Source organism: Puma concolor, chromosome E1 (assembly GCF_028749965.1).
Source record: "Puma concolor isolate L17-30 chromosome E1, mPumCon1.1.hap2, whole genome shotgun sequence".
Taxonomy (NCBI): domain Eukaryota; kingdom Metazoa; phylum Chordata; class Mammalia; order Carnivora; family Felidae; genus Puma; species Puma concolor.
Genome location: NC_141680.1, coordinates 55,402,050 through 55,414,812, shown reverse-complemented (window position 1 = coordinate 55,414,812; position 12,763 = coordinate 55,402,050). Strand labels below are relative to the sequence as shown.

At 43.6% G+C, this 12,763-nt stretch overlaps 1 long non-coding RNA gene across 4 annotated transcripts in view; it reads left to right on the top strand.

Annotated features, from left to right (window-relative positions):
• Positions 1-12,763, top strand: part of LOC147574511 (uncharacterized) — a 332,668-nt gene that overhangs the window by 290,883 nt on the left and 29,022 nt on the right. For 3 of the 4 annotated variants that reach the window (XR_015244274.1, XR_015244273.1, XR_015244276.1), the window contains exon 3: positions 210-298. This is a non-coding gene — a long non-coding RNA (uncharacterized LOC147574511). Of the gene's footprint in view, positions 1-209; positions 299-2,963; positions 4,883-12,763 lie in introns of those variants that run through there. The other variant, XR_015244275.1, reaches the window with a different exon arrangement.

Sequence of the window (12,763 nt, the reverse complement as noted above, 5' to 3'; positions counted from 1 at the left end):
TGTTTCCTCTCTGTAGCCAGTTCCAGGGCAAGATTCTCCAAGGTGGGTGTGCAAATAGGACCACCAGCGGGGAGCAGGGGCTACTTTTTCAGACGGAGAGAGATCTAGACAACCACGCAGACGTCCCCTGGTCTTCCAGTCCCGCCTGAATTCTGAGAGCGCTTCAGTGGGATTAAGGGGAGATCTGCCTTTTTTGTTTTCAATTACAGGTCAAATCCTGCTCCAAGAAAATGGAATATTTCTGCACCATGAGAACATCGCTCTGGGTTTTTTCCTTATGTGATCACCACCACCCGAAGTGAGTATTGCCAAATAAGGTACAGGATCCCCAGGTAAATTCAAATTCCAGATGAATAACCAGTAATTTTTTTTTTTAGTGTAAGTATATCCCAAATATGACATGGGACACACTTATACTAAAACACGCATTCCTTGCTGTTCTGGTTGCCAAATCTGACAGCCCTACCTGAAGAGCCATTTCTCTTGTCTCTCTTTGGTCTAAGTTCTGAGGATGAATTTAAAAGCACTTTGGGGCAACAGATTTCCTGAGGTCAGGAACTGGGCATGCTTCTTTGTATTTCCTCCTTTGCTATGACCCCCAGGGCCCTGCTTCTCCTGCCTGTGCATGGAAGGCCCTGGGAGCCAGCATGGTCAGGTTGATGGCATTGCCTGGAGGAGGCAAAAGGGAGAAGAGCAGTGATTCTCAACTGGGGGTGATTTTGCCCCCAAGGGTCATTTGGCGACGTCTACAGATATTTTCTGATTGTCACCACCGGGTGGGGGATGCTATTGGCATCTTGCGGGTAAAAGCCAGGGATGCTGCTGAACATCCTACAGTGCACACACACGCAAAATCACACACACATGCACACGCACCAATGATCTGGTCCCAAATGTAAATAGTGCTGCAGCTGAGAAACTCCAAAGTGAAGGAGAAACCAGTTTTAAAGTAAAGGGCTCGAGTAAGCTCTACGCCCAACGTGGGGCTTGAACTCACGACCCTGAGATCAGAGTTGCATGCTCCACTTAAAATAATAATTGGGGCGCCTGGTTGGCTCAGTCAGTTAAGTGTCCGACTCTTGATTTCGGCTCAGGTCATGACATCATAGTTCGTGAGGTCAAGCCCCTCATTGGCTCTGTGCTGACAGTGCAGAGCCTGCTTGGGATTCTCCCTTTCCCTCCCTCTCTGCCCTCCCATGTGCTCTCTCTCTCTCTCTCTCTCTCTCTAAATAAACAAATAAACTTAAAAAATTTTAAAATAATAATAATAAAATAGAGGGCCTGAGGTTTAAATATAAACATTCAGCCTATAAGTAACCTTAGGTCCCTGGGCAGCATCATCAAGAATTGGAGAGCTAGCCTGGGACCTGTAATCCCACTCCCTCCTCCACTCAGTGCCCTGAGGCTGTAAGACCCATGATGTCCCCTTCAAGGCTAGCCTGGGTTCATTTTAACCACCTTTCATGCATGGAAGGATGCTGGGAGATGGGCAGTCTACACAACTTGGGGCTGAGCCCTCCTCTCCAGCTTCCTGCCCTTTCTGGCCACCATCCCTCCCTGACGGGAGTCATTTAAGGCTCTGTTCTGATTCCTGCAACACCTTTCCAATGTGCCAAGGAAAGTTCCTTATGCCTGGCTGGAGGCTGAAGGTGAGATGTCCCCTTGCTTGCTGCCCAGTGGGAAACTGGAAAGCCCTCAAGAGGCACAAATATCGGGCCTGCCCTACTCCCGGAGCCCACCTCTTTCCCAGTCCCCAACGCCAGAGTCCCCAGGCAAGATACTCCCAAAGTCAGGATTTATTCCGGACTGGAAGTTATCCTAGCAAAGAAGAAAGGCTCACCTTCTACAAATTAAATCAATTTTCAGTAGCTTCTGGTTCAGGGCGGTTTCCAAGGTCAGCCCTCCTGTGTGCCTGTTCATCCCCGTTTTATTCTCATGTAGCCCTCAGCAGAGATGACCAAGGTCTGAGCCTTCACACTCAGCAGCTTGCTAGCCTGCCAAGGATGGAAATACTGAAAACTCCCCACCTGCTTCTCTAAGAGCCCCCCATGTGGTGTGGGTGAGCAAAATCCAGTCCTTTCCTTAGAATGCAAAACCAAACCAAAACAAAAAACAAACAAACAAAAAAAAAACCAAACCAGAACAACAACGAAAAGAAAAACCTTTTTTAAAAAAGGAAAACCAAAAACCAAACACACAAGAAAATAAGGACAAAACAAAAGGCAAAAATAAGCAACCCCGAAGGCAGGGGGACTTTGCTTTGTCAGTAAAATCCTATGATATATAACTTTGCACTTGTTTTTGGAACTCGGAGAGTGAGAAACTGTTCTCATCTTACAAATTAGATTTCCCACAGCCTCCTACTTCTTCACCTATCGCTGGACAAACAAAATACTTTATTTTATGTGACTTGTGACTTTCCCCTCTACCAAGCACGTGAGCCGGCGGCCGCCTGTTGGACTGCAGCGGTGAAACTCGGAGCAGCCCACACCCCTCCCTCCTCTGACCCTTTCTCCGTCTACCCCTCACTCTGCCCCCCTCACCCCCCCACTCCGCCCTCGCCAAAAGATTTATAGAGCAGAGTGGCTTGAGAACAAATGAGCAGACATTAGGCTGATGTGTTCTGCATACTAATGACAAGATACTGCTTCTGTACCTAGGGGCAAAGCCAGGTCAGGCCAGTTTAACCATAAACTTTATTTATGGGCTTATAACCTGCAGCTGCAGTACTTAAGCTCAATCTTGGGACTGAGATCTGTCTCTCTCTATAGATTCATGCATATCGCTTCAAACACATTTGGGGGATGGGGGCGAGCTTCCTTCGGGATCTCCTGAGCAGTTCCAGTACGAAGTTTAAACAGAAGGGAAACGTGAGTTAGACCAAAAAAACAAACAATCGTAGCGGTAATGGTAGTACCAACAACAGCGATACTAATACCATAAAATAACGATTTCTCTCTCAGAGCTCCTGGAGGAAGAATCTGCTCGATTACTCTAAGTTTTTTCACAAGTTCATGTTTAGAGTGACTCATCTGGAATCCTGAATCACAGACGGAACCAATCGCCTGCTTTGAAGTGACTCAAGACCCTTCCTTCCTGCAGAGAATATTCTGAGTTGGACTGCCTTTAATGCATCAGCGGGCTGGTCCCTCCAGTCGAGAGGGTGCGAGGCTCTGAGCTCGGCGACCGCTGGCTGTCCCCACCTTCCGCCCTCACCAGGCCCCTCCTGCATTCTGATTCAGGGTTCTGACCACGTCGGCCCAAGTTCTGTCGTTACGACCACGTTAGTGCTCCTCGACTCCAGGAGAGAGAAGGTGTAGAAAGTCTCGGTCATTCGATAAAGATGTATTGGTCACCTGCTGTGTGCCAGACCCTGTGCTTGGTGTCAGGGATACCACAGTGAACCAGGCGCGGTAAGCTCCTTCCTGCGCGGAGCCCAGCGGATGTAGACAAGCCACTCCCACTGCTGAATACATTTCAGAGTATTTGCTGGTCCCGTTCTGGTTTCCGACCCATTATTTGTAAAGCGTGTCTATCCTTTGAATCGTAAGATAAACAGGATTGGATGGGTGGTTGGATGTCAGGACCCTGGGGGCTTGGGTCATAATCCCTGCCCATCCTCAGAGTGGCTAATCCATTTCACCCACTTGCACTTCAACCTGCCTTTCAGAAAACATCCAAGACGCTGTGGGTGAAAAGAGGGAAGAGCCCGTGAACACCTGTGGCCGTCAACCAAAGCTTAGGAAACACACGGTCACCCTCTGGCACTATTGCTTTTCTCTTAGTAGGAGCTCACCTGTCAGCTCTGCTTCCTCTGAGGTGGGAAGTTTGATGAGGCCATTCCTTGAGATTTGCTCACACCAAAATATTCCCCTCTGGGGAAGGACCCTGGCCAACCTGTTGTGAGATGCCAAAAACTGTTCTGTCAATACAGGCTCTCGTTCCAGGTGGCTTGGGTGCTCAGCTGTTGCTTAGTGCTGAAGGAAGGTAGTGAAAGATTTTCCATTGGTTCTTTTAGGGAGTCTACCCTCATTTTCATCCCCTTCTTCCTTGTTTACCCCCTGGAAGTGGTAGATGTCTCTTTGGTTGGAAGACACTAGAGGGCCACAGGGTCGTGGGAGGATGAGAAGAGGGTGGCTGGTTTGTGTGTACCTTGGGGATGGGTGAGGCAGTGGGTTGGTGCCACAGAGCTTTGGAGTTGGACCAGATTCACTTGCCTCTTGCTAAGAGATCCACGGAAGATGCCTTGGCCATTGCATTGGGAAGATGTCGGCTGAGCCTACGTGCTTTCTGTGCTGAAGGAAACAAAGCAGCTAGGCTGGAGTGGGAACAGAGTTTGCAGATGCTCCACAAGCAAAAGGTGGCCTGGATCATCTCTGGTTCTTGGAAAGGGAGCCGCTTTGTTTTGCCGGTCACAAGAGAAGGAAATTACCAAGCACCTCTGGGAGAGGCCATCTCATTTTGAAGCTCCAGGAGAGGAAAAGGAGACTCTCACCATTGCCTGCCCAGTGCCCTGGGGACTGCAGATTTCACATGGACAGAGACAAAAGGTTAGCACGTGAAAGCTTTGGGGATATGTGGAAAGAGGAAGGAGCTGTAGGCTAGTGGGCAGTCCTTGGCTTACTAGCTGCATGACTTTGGACAAATCATTTATCTGAACCTCAGAAGGCAAAGATTTAAGATGGGTACAATAACAATTCCTGTGCTAGGTACTTTGCGAGGTAGATGTATTTGTAAAGTCTATGTAAACTGTAAAGGACTATAAAAATGTTAGTTTTGTTGTTGTTGTTTCATGACGAATCGGACAATGGAAATCAGATACTGTTGAGGATTTGTTATATACATGAATGAACAAACAACTGGAGAGTTTGAAGTCCCCACAGTTTAATCATATTGAGTCAATGCCTATGTATATATATATATATAAATCTATGCAGTAATGATCACTTGTCTAAATGTGCTTTTTAATGGTTTCATTGGCTCTCCACGTGGGGATAGGTGTACCTGCATGCATGCTAGACTCCCCAGGACAGCATGAGGTTCCTGTGGGCAGAAAGCAGATCTCTCCCTTTGCCGATGTTCCTTCAGTGCCTGCTATGAAGGGCTGTGCTCTCAGCTGGAAGTCACTCCTTGTTTGACCAATTGACTAGGAGTAGGTATGGGCTTTCATGGGCGCAGAAATATGTCTGCTAATTTCTTAATGTCTATGTGGGACATAAGCATAATGTCTATGCTTGTGAGATCCCTGGAGTTGGCATCTATAGATATTGGCTGTATGATAGCAGGAAGCCGTGCAACATCTTGTGCTATTTGCTGGCATTTGCATTGAATGTGGCTGAAAGGTAACATGTGGCTGAAGATTCCTTTGCACCTCTTCCCCTAGTTAGTTTTGTCTCTGCTACTTCAAAACGAAGAGATCTTGAAGGAGTCACTTTGCTCTTTGATTCTTAGTTTGCTGATCTTTAAAACTGGAATACTAAGGGCTACCTTGCAACTATTGTGTGGTTTGGAAATAGTGTGTGTAAAGGGTCTAGCCTGGTGCCTGGAGCATGATAATGGTTAATAGGCTTTCTTCTCCCTATTGCTTTAGTACTGATACAGATACAACACAAGACTACATTTGCTAAGTGCAGAAACCAGTGTTCCTGTCATCTGTTGGCTTCCCTGGAAGACAAAGGACCATCCTTTTTATATATCTGCTGCTAGCTACATGGCCCATGCCTCTGTTCCATTCATCTCCATTTTTATAGCTCCTGAGGATATTACTTCTGCACCTCAGCAGTCCCCAGAGTAACTACTTGACGATTCTTTTGTCACACATTGTTCATTCCTTATTTCATTCATCCATCAAACATTTATTAAGAACTTCCTGTGCTTTAGGTGCTATGAGGGGCATTGAGATGCTGCTAGGCCAACAGCACTGAGTTCAGAACATAAACATAAATTCTATAAATAGTCTACTTCTTAACTCTACCCACAAAACCTTGATAATAAAGGTTCCTATTGACCCTCTGTTTACTGCCTCTAAAGGAGAATTTTTAACTCATTGCTGAGGCTCAAGATACCCTTATTCCTTTTTAGATGCTCTCTTCTTCCCCAAAACCATAAAAGGGAAAGATCATTGAAAGCAGAGTTGGAAGAAAGAAGCTCAGCAATGTGAACTCTGCATCAGGGATCAGAAAACTTTTTCGGTAATGGCCAGATAGTATTTTAGGCTTTGTGAATTGTAGTTTCTGTTTCAGCTTCTCACGTCTGACATTATAGTGTGAGAGCAACCACAGGCAATACATAAATGAATAAACTTGGCCATGAACCAATGAAACAGGCAGGAAAATGAGAAACACTGGTGGGAAAAAAATCAAAGATTTAAATAAATGGAGAGATATACCATATTCATGGATTAGAAGACTCGATATCGTTAAGGTGTCAGTTCTTCCTAACTTGATCTGTAGATTCACCACCATTCCAATCAAAATCTCAGCAAGCTATTTTGTAGATATTGATAAACTGATTCTAAAGTATATATGAAAAGACAAAGGACCTCAATTAGGCAACACAACACTGAAGAAGAAGGGCACAGTTGGAGGATTCACACTACCAGATTTCAAGGCTCACTAGAAGGCTAGTCATCAAAACTGTGGTATTGTTTGAAGAACAGAACAATAGATCAATGGGACAGAATGGAGAGCTGAGGAAAAAACTCAGAGAAATGTAGTCAGCTGATCTTTGACAAGGGAGCAATGGCAATTCAGTGGAGAAAGGATAGTGTTTTCAACAAATGGTGCCAGAACAGTAGATATCCTTATACAAAACTGAAGAAGAAGAACCTAGACACAGATCTGACACCTTACACAAAAATTAAGTCTCGAGGAGGGCCTGGGTGATTTAGTTAAGTGTCCAACTCTTGGTTTTGGCTCAGGCAGGTCATGATCTCATGGTTCGTGAGTTCGAGCCCTGTTTCAGACTGCACTCGCAGTGCAGAGCCTACTTGGGATCCTCTCTCTCCCTCTCTCTCTGCCCTTCTCTGCCTCTTTCTCTCTCAAAATAAATAGATAAACTTAAAAAACGTCTTGAAGAAAACATAGAAAAAAATCTATATGATCTTGGCTTTGGTGATAAATTCCTAGATAAATCATCAATACCACAATCCATGGAAGCAAAGAATTGATGAGATTTATTAAAATTGAGGACTTCTGCTGTGCAAAAGACATTGTTAAGAGAATAAAAAGATAAGACAGAGACTGGAAGAAAATATTTGCAAAACACACATCTAATAAGGGACTTGTATAAAAATATACAAAGATCTCTTAAAACTAGGAAATAAGAAAACAACCCAATTAATGAATAAAAGATATGAACAGAACTTCATCAAATAAAGCATATAGATGGATGACAACTCAACACATAAAAAGAAAGTGTGTCATCAAAGAATCAAAAATTAATAACATTTTTCTTCATATCTATTAAAATAACTAAAATCCAAAAACGGAGGGCTCCTGGGTGGCTCAGTCAGTTGAGCGTCCGACTTCAGCTCAGGTCATGATCTCCCCATTCATGGGTTCGAGTTCCATGTCAGGCTCTGTGCTGACAGCTCAGAGCCTGGAGGCTGCTTCTAATTCTGTGTCTTCCTCTCTCTCTGCCCCTGCCCTTCTCGTGCTCTGTCTCTCCCTCTCTCTCCCTCAAAAATAAAAATAAACATTTAAAAATTTTAATTAAAAAAATAAAATGCAAAAACTGACTACCAAATTTTGGCAAGGATAAAGATCAGCAGGGACTCTCATTTGTTCCTGGTAGGGTTGCAAAATGTTACAGCCTCTTTGGAAGACAATGTGGCAGTTTCTGATAAAACTAAACATAGTCTTACCCTACAATTCAGCGATCACACTTCCAGGTATTTGCCCAACTGGGTTTGAAAACTTATGTCTACACGGAAATCTGACTGTGCATAGCAGTTTTATTCATAATTGCCCCAAACTGGAAACAGCCAAGAAGTTCTTTATAGGTAAATGGATAAGTAAACTATGGTATATTCATACAATGGAATATTATTCAGCAATAAAAAGAAATGAACCAGTAAGCCATCAAAAGACTTGATCAAAAGCATATTGTTAGGTGAAAGAAGACAGTCTGAAAAAGCTACAAAAGTGTAAGATTCCAAATATAGGACATTCTGGAAAAGGTGAAACTATAGAGATGGCAAACAGAGGAGTGCTTCCCAGGAGTTCAGAGGGGACAGACAGCTGAAGAGAGGGAACACAGGGAATTGTTTAGGGCAGTGAAATTGTTCTGTAAGATACTGTAATGATGAGTACGAGACATTAAACATTTATTGGAACCCATAGAACTTTATAGCACAGAAAGTAGACTTCATACAAATTTTAAAAAGTGACTTAAGTACTTGGAGGAGTCCCCAGATGGAACGTGGAACGTGACAAAAGAATGTCGGTGTATTACAGATGTAAGCACATAAATGACTGAAGTTGAGGATCAAAGCGTTGACCTAATTAACTTTGGAAATGACTGGAGTTTGCAAGACTACAGGAATAGGAGTTAAGAATTCTGAAGCCATAAGGCACGTATGCCAGAATTGGGCAACTATGTGGATTGGGGGAGGATGGTGAAAGTCAGGTTTTTCATTGTTGGAGTGGGAGATAATAAATAAACAAGGAGAGGAGGCCAGAATTAACCATGTGGTGATGCTTTAGAGATATCTAACTGGACTGCTATTTAGCTTAACAAAGATACAGATGATTACATCTAGAAATATTTATAGATACATGTGTATGCACAGGTTAGTGTACATGCATATGTCTCCTTGTTCTGTCAGCTGAGAGAAACTAGAAGCCATGACACCCCAGAAACAATGAGCACATCTAGTACCCAGATCTTGGTTTCTATACCAAGATCCTCTCCAGTAAAAAGAACATATCCAGGCATCTTTAGAGAAATAGCTAATTATTCTATGGGGACAGGAAATATACAAAGTGGTCCTGGAACATCCTATAGTGCCAGAATATAAGAAGATGTTTAAAAAACAAAGTCACAACAACAAAAAACACAAAACAAACACCCCACAATGATGGGAGTATGTTAAAGGGATACAGGAACCATCTGAAAGCTGCTTGAGCAAGAAAATTAAGTAATGTTATATATATCCCGAAGTATAAAACAAATACCCATGAGTTTATAATGACATAAATAAGCAATCAGATGAATAAATGGAGAGCAGAAGAATAAATGGAGAATGTCTCATGCAGATTTCCAAATATTTATTTATTTATTTACTTATGAATGAATGAGAGAAAGAGAGAGAGCAGAACAGGGGATCTGTAGTGGGCTCTGAGAGGACAGCAGGGAGCCCATGTGGGGCTCGAACTCAAAACTGTGAGATCAAGACCTGAACTGGAGGCAGATGTTTAACCAACTGAGCCACCCAGTCGCCCCAAAGTAACTTCTATAGCTACCCCATCTTAGATGTGGCTTGTGCATAGTGACTTTCTTCCGAAGAGTACGGTTCGGAAAGTGGGGAGGCAAAGAGTGTCACAGTGGACAAACCTGGCAAATCCTGCCTCAGCCAGGTGAGCCAGATTAACATCAACAGTGATAAAGCTTGCTGATTCCATATACCCTTGAGGTGATATGATGAGAATAGCACTTAACATCTGTGGGCTTCCTCTCCAAAACATATTATCCCAGTCTAATCATAAAAAAAAAAAAAAAAATCAGACAAATTCCAACTGAGGGACAATCAACAAAATTCTGGACCAGTGTCCCTTCAAACTGTCCAGGTCACCAAAAACAAAGAAAGTTAATCCAGGAAATTATCACAGCCAAGAGGAGTCTCTAAGGAGACATGATGGCTGAATATAATGTGAGATCCTAGACAAGATCCTGGACCAGAAGAAGGACATTAGGGGAAACTGAGGATATCTGAAGTATGGTAATGAGTTACCTATACTTATTCATTAACTATGGCAAATGTACATGCTAATGCAAGATGTTAATAATAGGGGAATAACTGGGTGTAGGATATACAAGGAATTTCTGAGCTATGTTCTCAATAATTCTCAAAGTCTAAAATATTCCTAAATAAAAAGTTAACTAAAAAAAAAAAAATACAGGGGGCAGGCTGGGTTTTGTCCACAGGATGCAATTTGCATCATTAGCATCACTAGAGGAAATTTTTAAGAACTTTATTTTTTTTTAACAGGTAATTTAGATACTCCAGAAATTCAGACAGTATCCAAAGGCTCTATCCAACCCATGTCCCCAAACATTTGTCACCCTTTGCTCCTTATAGTCACCACCTTCATTATTTTCTTGGGTACTCTTCCAGTCTTCCTTTATGAACATATAAACAATATGAAAGCATATTCCTGATTTTTTTCCCCTTCCTGTAGTAACTACTCTGCCTGTTGCTTTTTTTTTCTTTGTATATACCCAAGATGTCTTTCAATATCAGTGCAATCAGAGAGAGCTTTCTAATTCTTTTTTAACAGACGCATAGCATTCTAGGTCACGATTGTACCAGACTCTATTTAACGCATCTCTTCTAGATAAACGTCTGGCTTGTCTTCAATCTTTGCTATTACAAATTATGCGGTGTGAATAATCTTGTACCGATGGAAGTATAAGCTTGTGGAGGAATATCTTGGATGCCTACAGCCCACTTTCAACCAATTAAATCAAAAATTCTGGGGGCAGGTCCTGGCCATCCTCATTTTTTCAAAGTCCTCCAGGTAATCCTAATGTGTAGCCAAGAATGAGCTGCTCAAACGCATCCTTTAAAGGAAGGGGGCGGTCGGGGAGACTCTCAGCAGATTTTCCATGTGGGACAATGGTTCTCAAGCCTGGCTACCTGTCAGAATCATTGAAGAGCTATTTAAAAATACCCACGTGCAGGGTTCACCCCAGAAAAAAAAAAAAAAAAAGGAATCCTAATCAATGGGGGTAGAGACCCAGCACAATTTTGTAAAGCTTCCTCTGTGAATCTGATGCACGATCAGGGTTAAAACCCACCACGCTGGGGGAAAACACACCCTGTTAAGAGAAAGAAGTTGTTTTTGAAGTCAGACCTCAGTACCTGTGCTTCTTCGCTGAGCTTTTCCACCCACTTTCCATCCGTCCAGTCCCCTACCTGGCCTCGTCTCAGAAAGTAATTTGGAGGTACATCTAGTCCAGAGGGTGAATGGCATGTCATGGCGAGTGCCCCCGGTGCAAGGGTGGGGTGGTAGGCTTGTCCAGCCCGCAGGTAGCATGCTGCCGGAGAACGCGCATCACTGCCCATCCGTGAGCTTCCAGATTAATATTTTGCCAACCCTTGATGAACTTTTGTTTCCTTCCGGCAGCCTCTCTTTCCCATCAGCAGAACTGTGGTGAGTGATGAGGATGTTGGTGTACAAACCGAAACTTCTCTTTCCTCATCTTTACTCGATTTCAGTGAGTTGGCCTGAAATCCAAGGCATGGCATACTTTGGGCATTGCTTCCTCATTGTGTCATATGGAGAAGGACATATTTTCAAAAGAGAAACAAGGAAATATCCCTTAATAATTGATATGTGTTGAGTGCTTACTCATAAAACTCTTGCCCCAAATGTATGCTATTTTATCATCCTCATTTGACAGTGGGAAACTGAGGCCCAGGGAGGTTAAGAAATTTGTTCAAAGTAACACAGCCAGGCAGTTTCAAAGCAAGTGGATGTCAAAACCAGGGGTACACGGCTCCCAAACCCAAGCTCTATGCCATACCATCTTCTTCCAGTAGGAGCTGAGAATTTTCTCCTCGTTTCTGTGAGCTACCCTAAGCCTACAGTATATTCTTGACAGTTGCCATCTTTGATGGAACCTAGAATGTTGGCTTCCATCTTGGGGAGAAATAAAAGCAGTTTGGGCGCCTGGGTGGCTCAGTCGGTTAAGTGTCCGACCCTTGATTTCAGCTCAGGTCATGATCTCATGGTTTCGTGAGATCGAGGTCCGCTTTGGGCTTCACGCTGAGCGCGAAGCCTGCTTAAGATTCTCTCTCTCCCTCTCTCTGCCCCTCCGCTGCTCTCTCTCTCTCTCTCTCTTCCCCTCTCTCTCTCAAAATAAATACATGAACTTTAAGAAAAACAAAAAGGAGTCTTTTACATTATCTGCTGTTATTCCAAGATGAACTTTCTACAGGCGGTGAAAAGGATCGCTTTTCACCTCCAATAAAGTCATAGTGATTTTTCAAGGCGTTGCACCCAAAAGTTCTTTGTAAAGTTCCTCCTAAAACACTGCAAATCCCACCTGTTACAGCACGTTAGAGTCACCTTCATAGTTACCAGACCCATAGAAGTGTTACCCTCATTGCCTCATTTAATCCTCATTCCACCCTATTCAATAAGCAGACTGGGCTCCAAGAACTTCAATAGCTTGTCCAACATCACGTCGCTAGGAAGTGGTATGGCCAGGTTCAGATTCAAGTCTCACTTCACACCAGCACCTCTGCCCAGCCCGTCCCAGCGTGTTTTCTAGCGAAACGTTCTTTTCACCCCCGGTGCTTCTTGCAACTTTCCACATTCCTCTCGCTACCCCTAAGGATGTTCAAAAGTCTTAAGATTCTTTCTATTTCTTCTCCTGCCCAAGTCAGAAAGCATTAGGCCACAGTGGGTAGATTGATAGACGGCTAAGCTCCGCCTCCCCCAATCAGGGCCAGAAGAATTCCGGACATCGGAATTGGGGCAAGGGGCTGGAGTGAGAACCCAAGGGTTAATATTGCTATAGTGGGAAAGTTATCTGC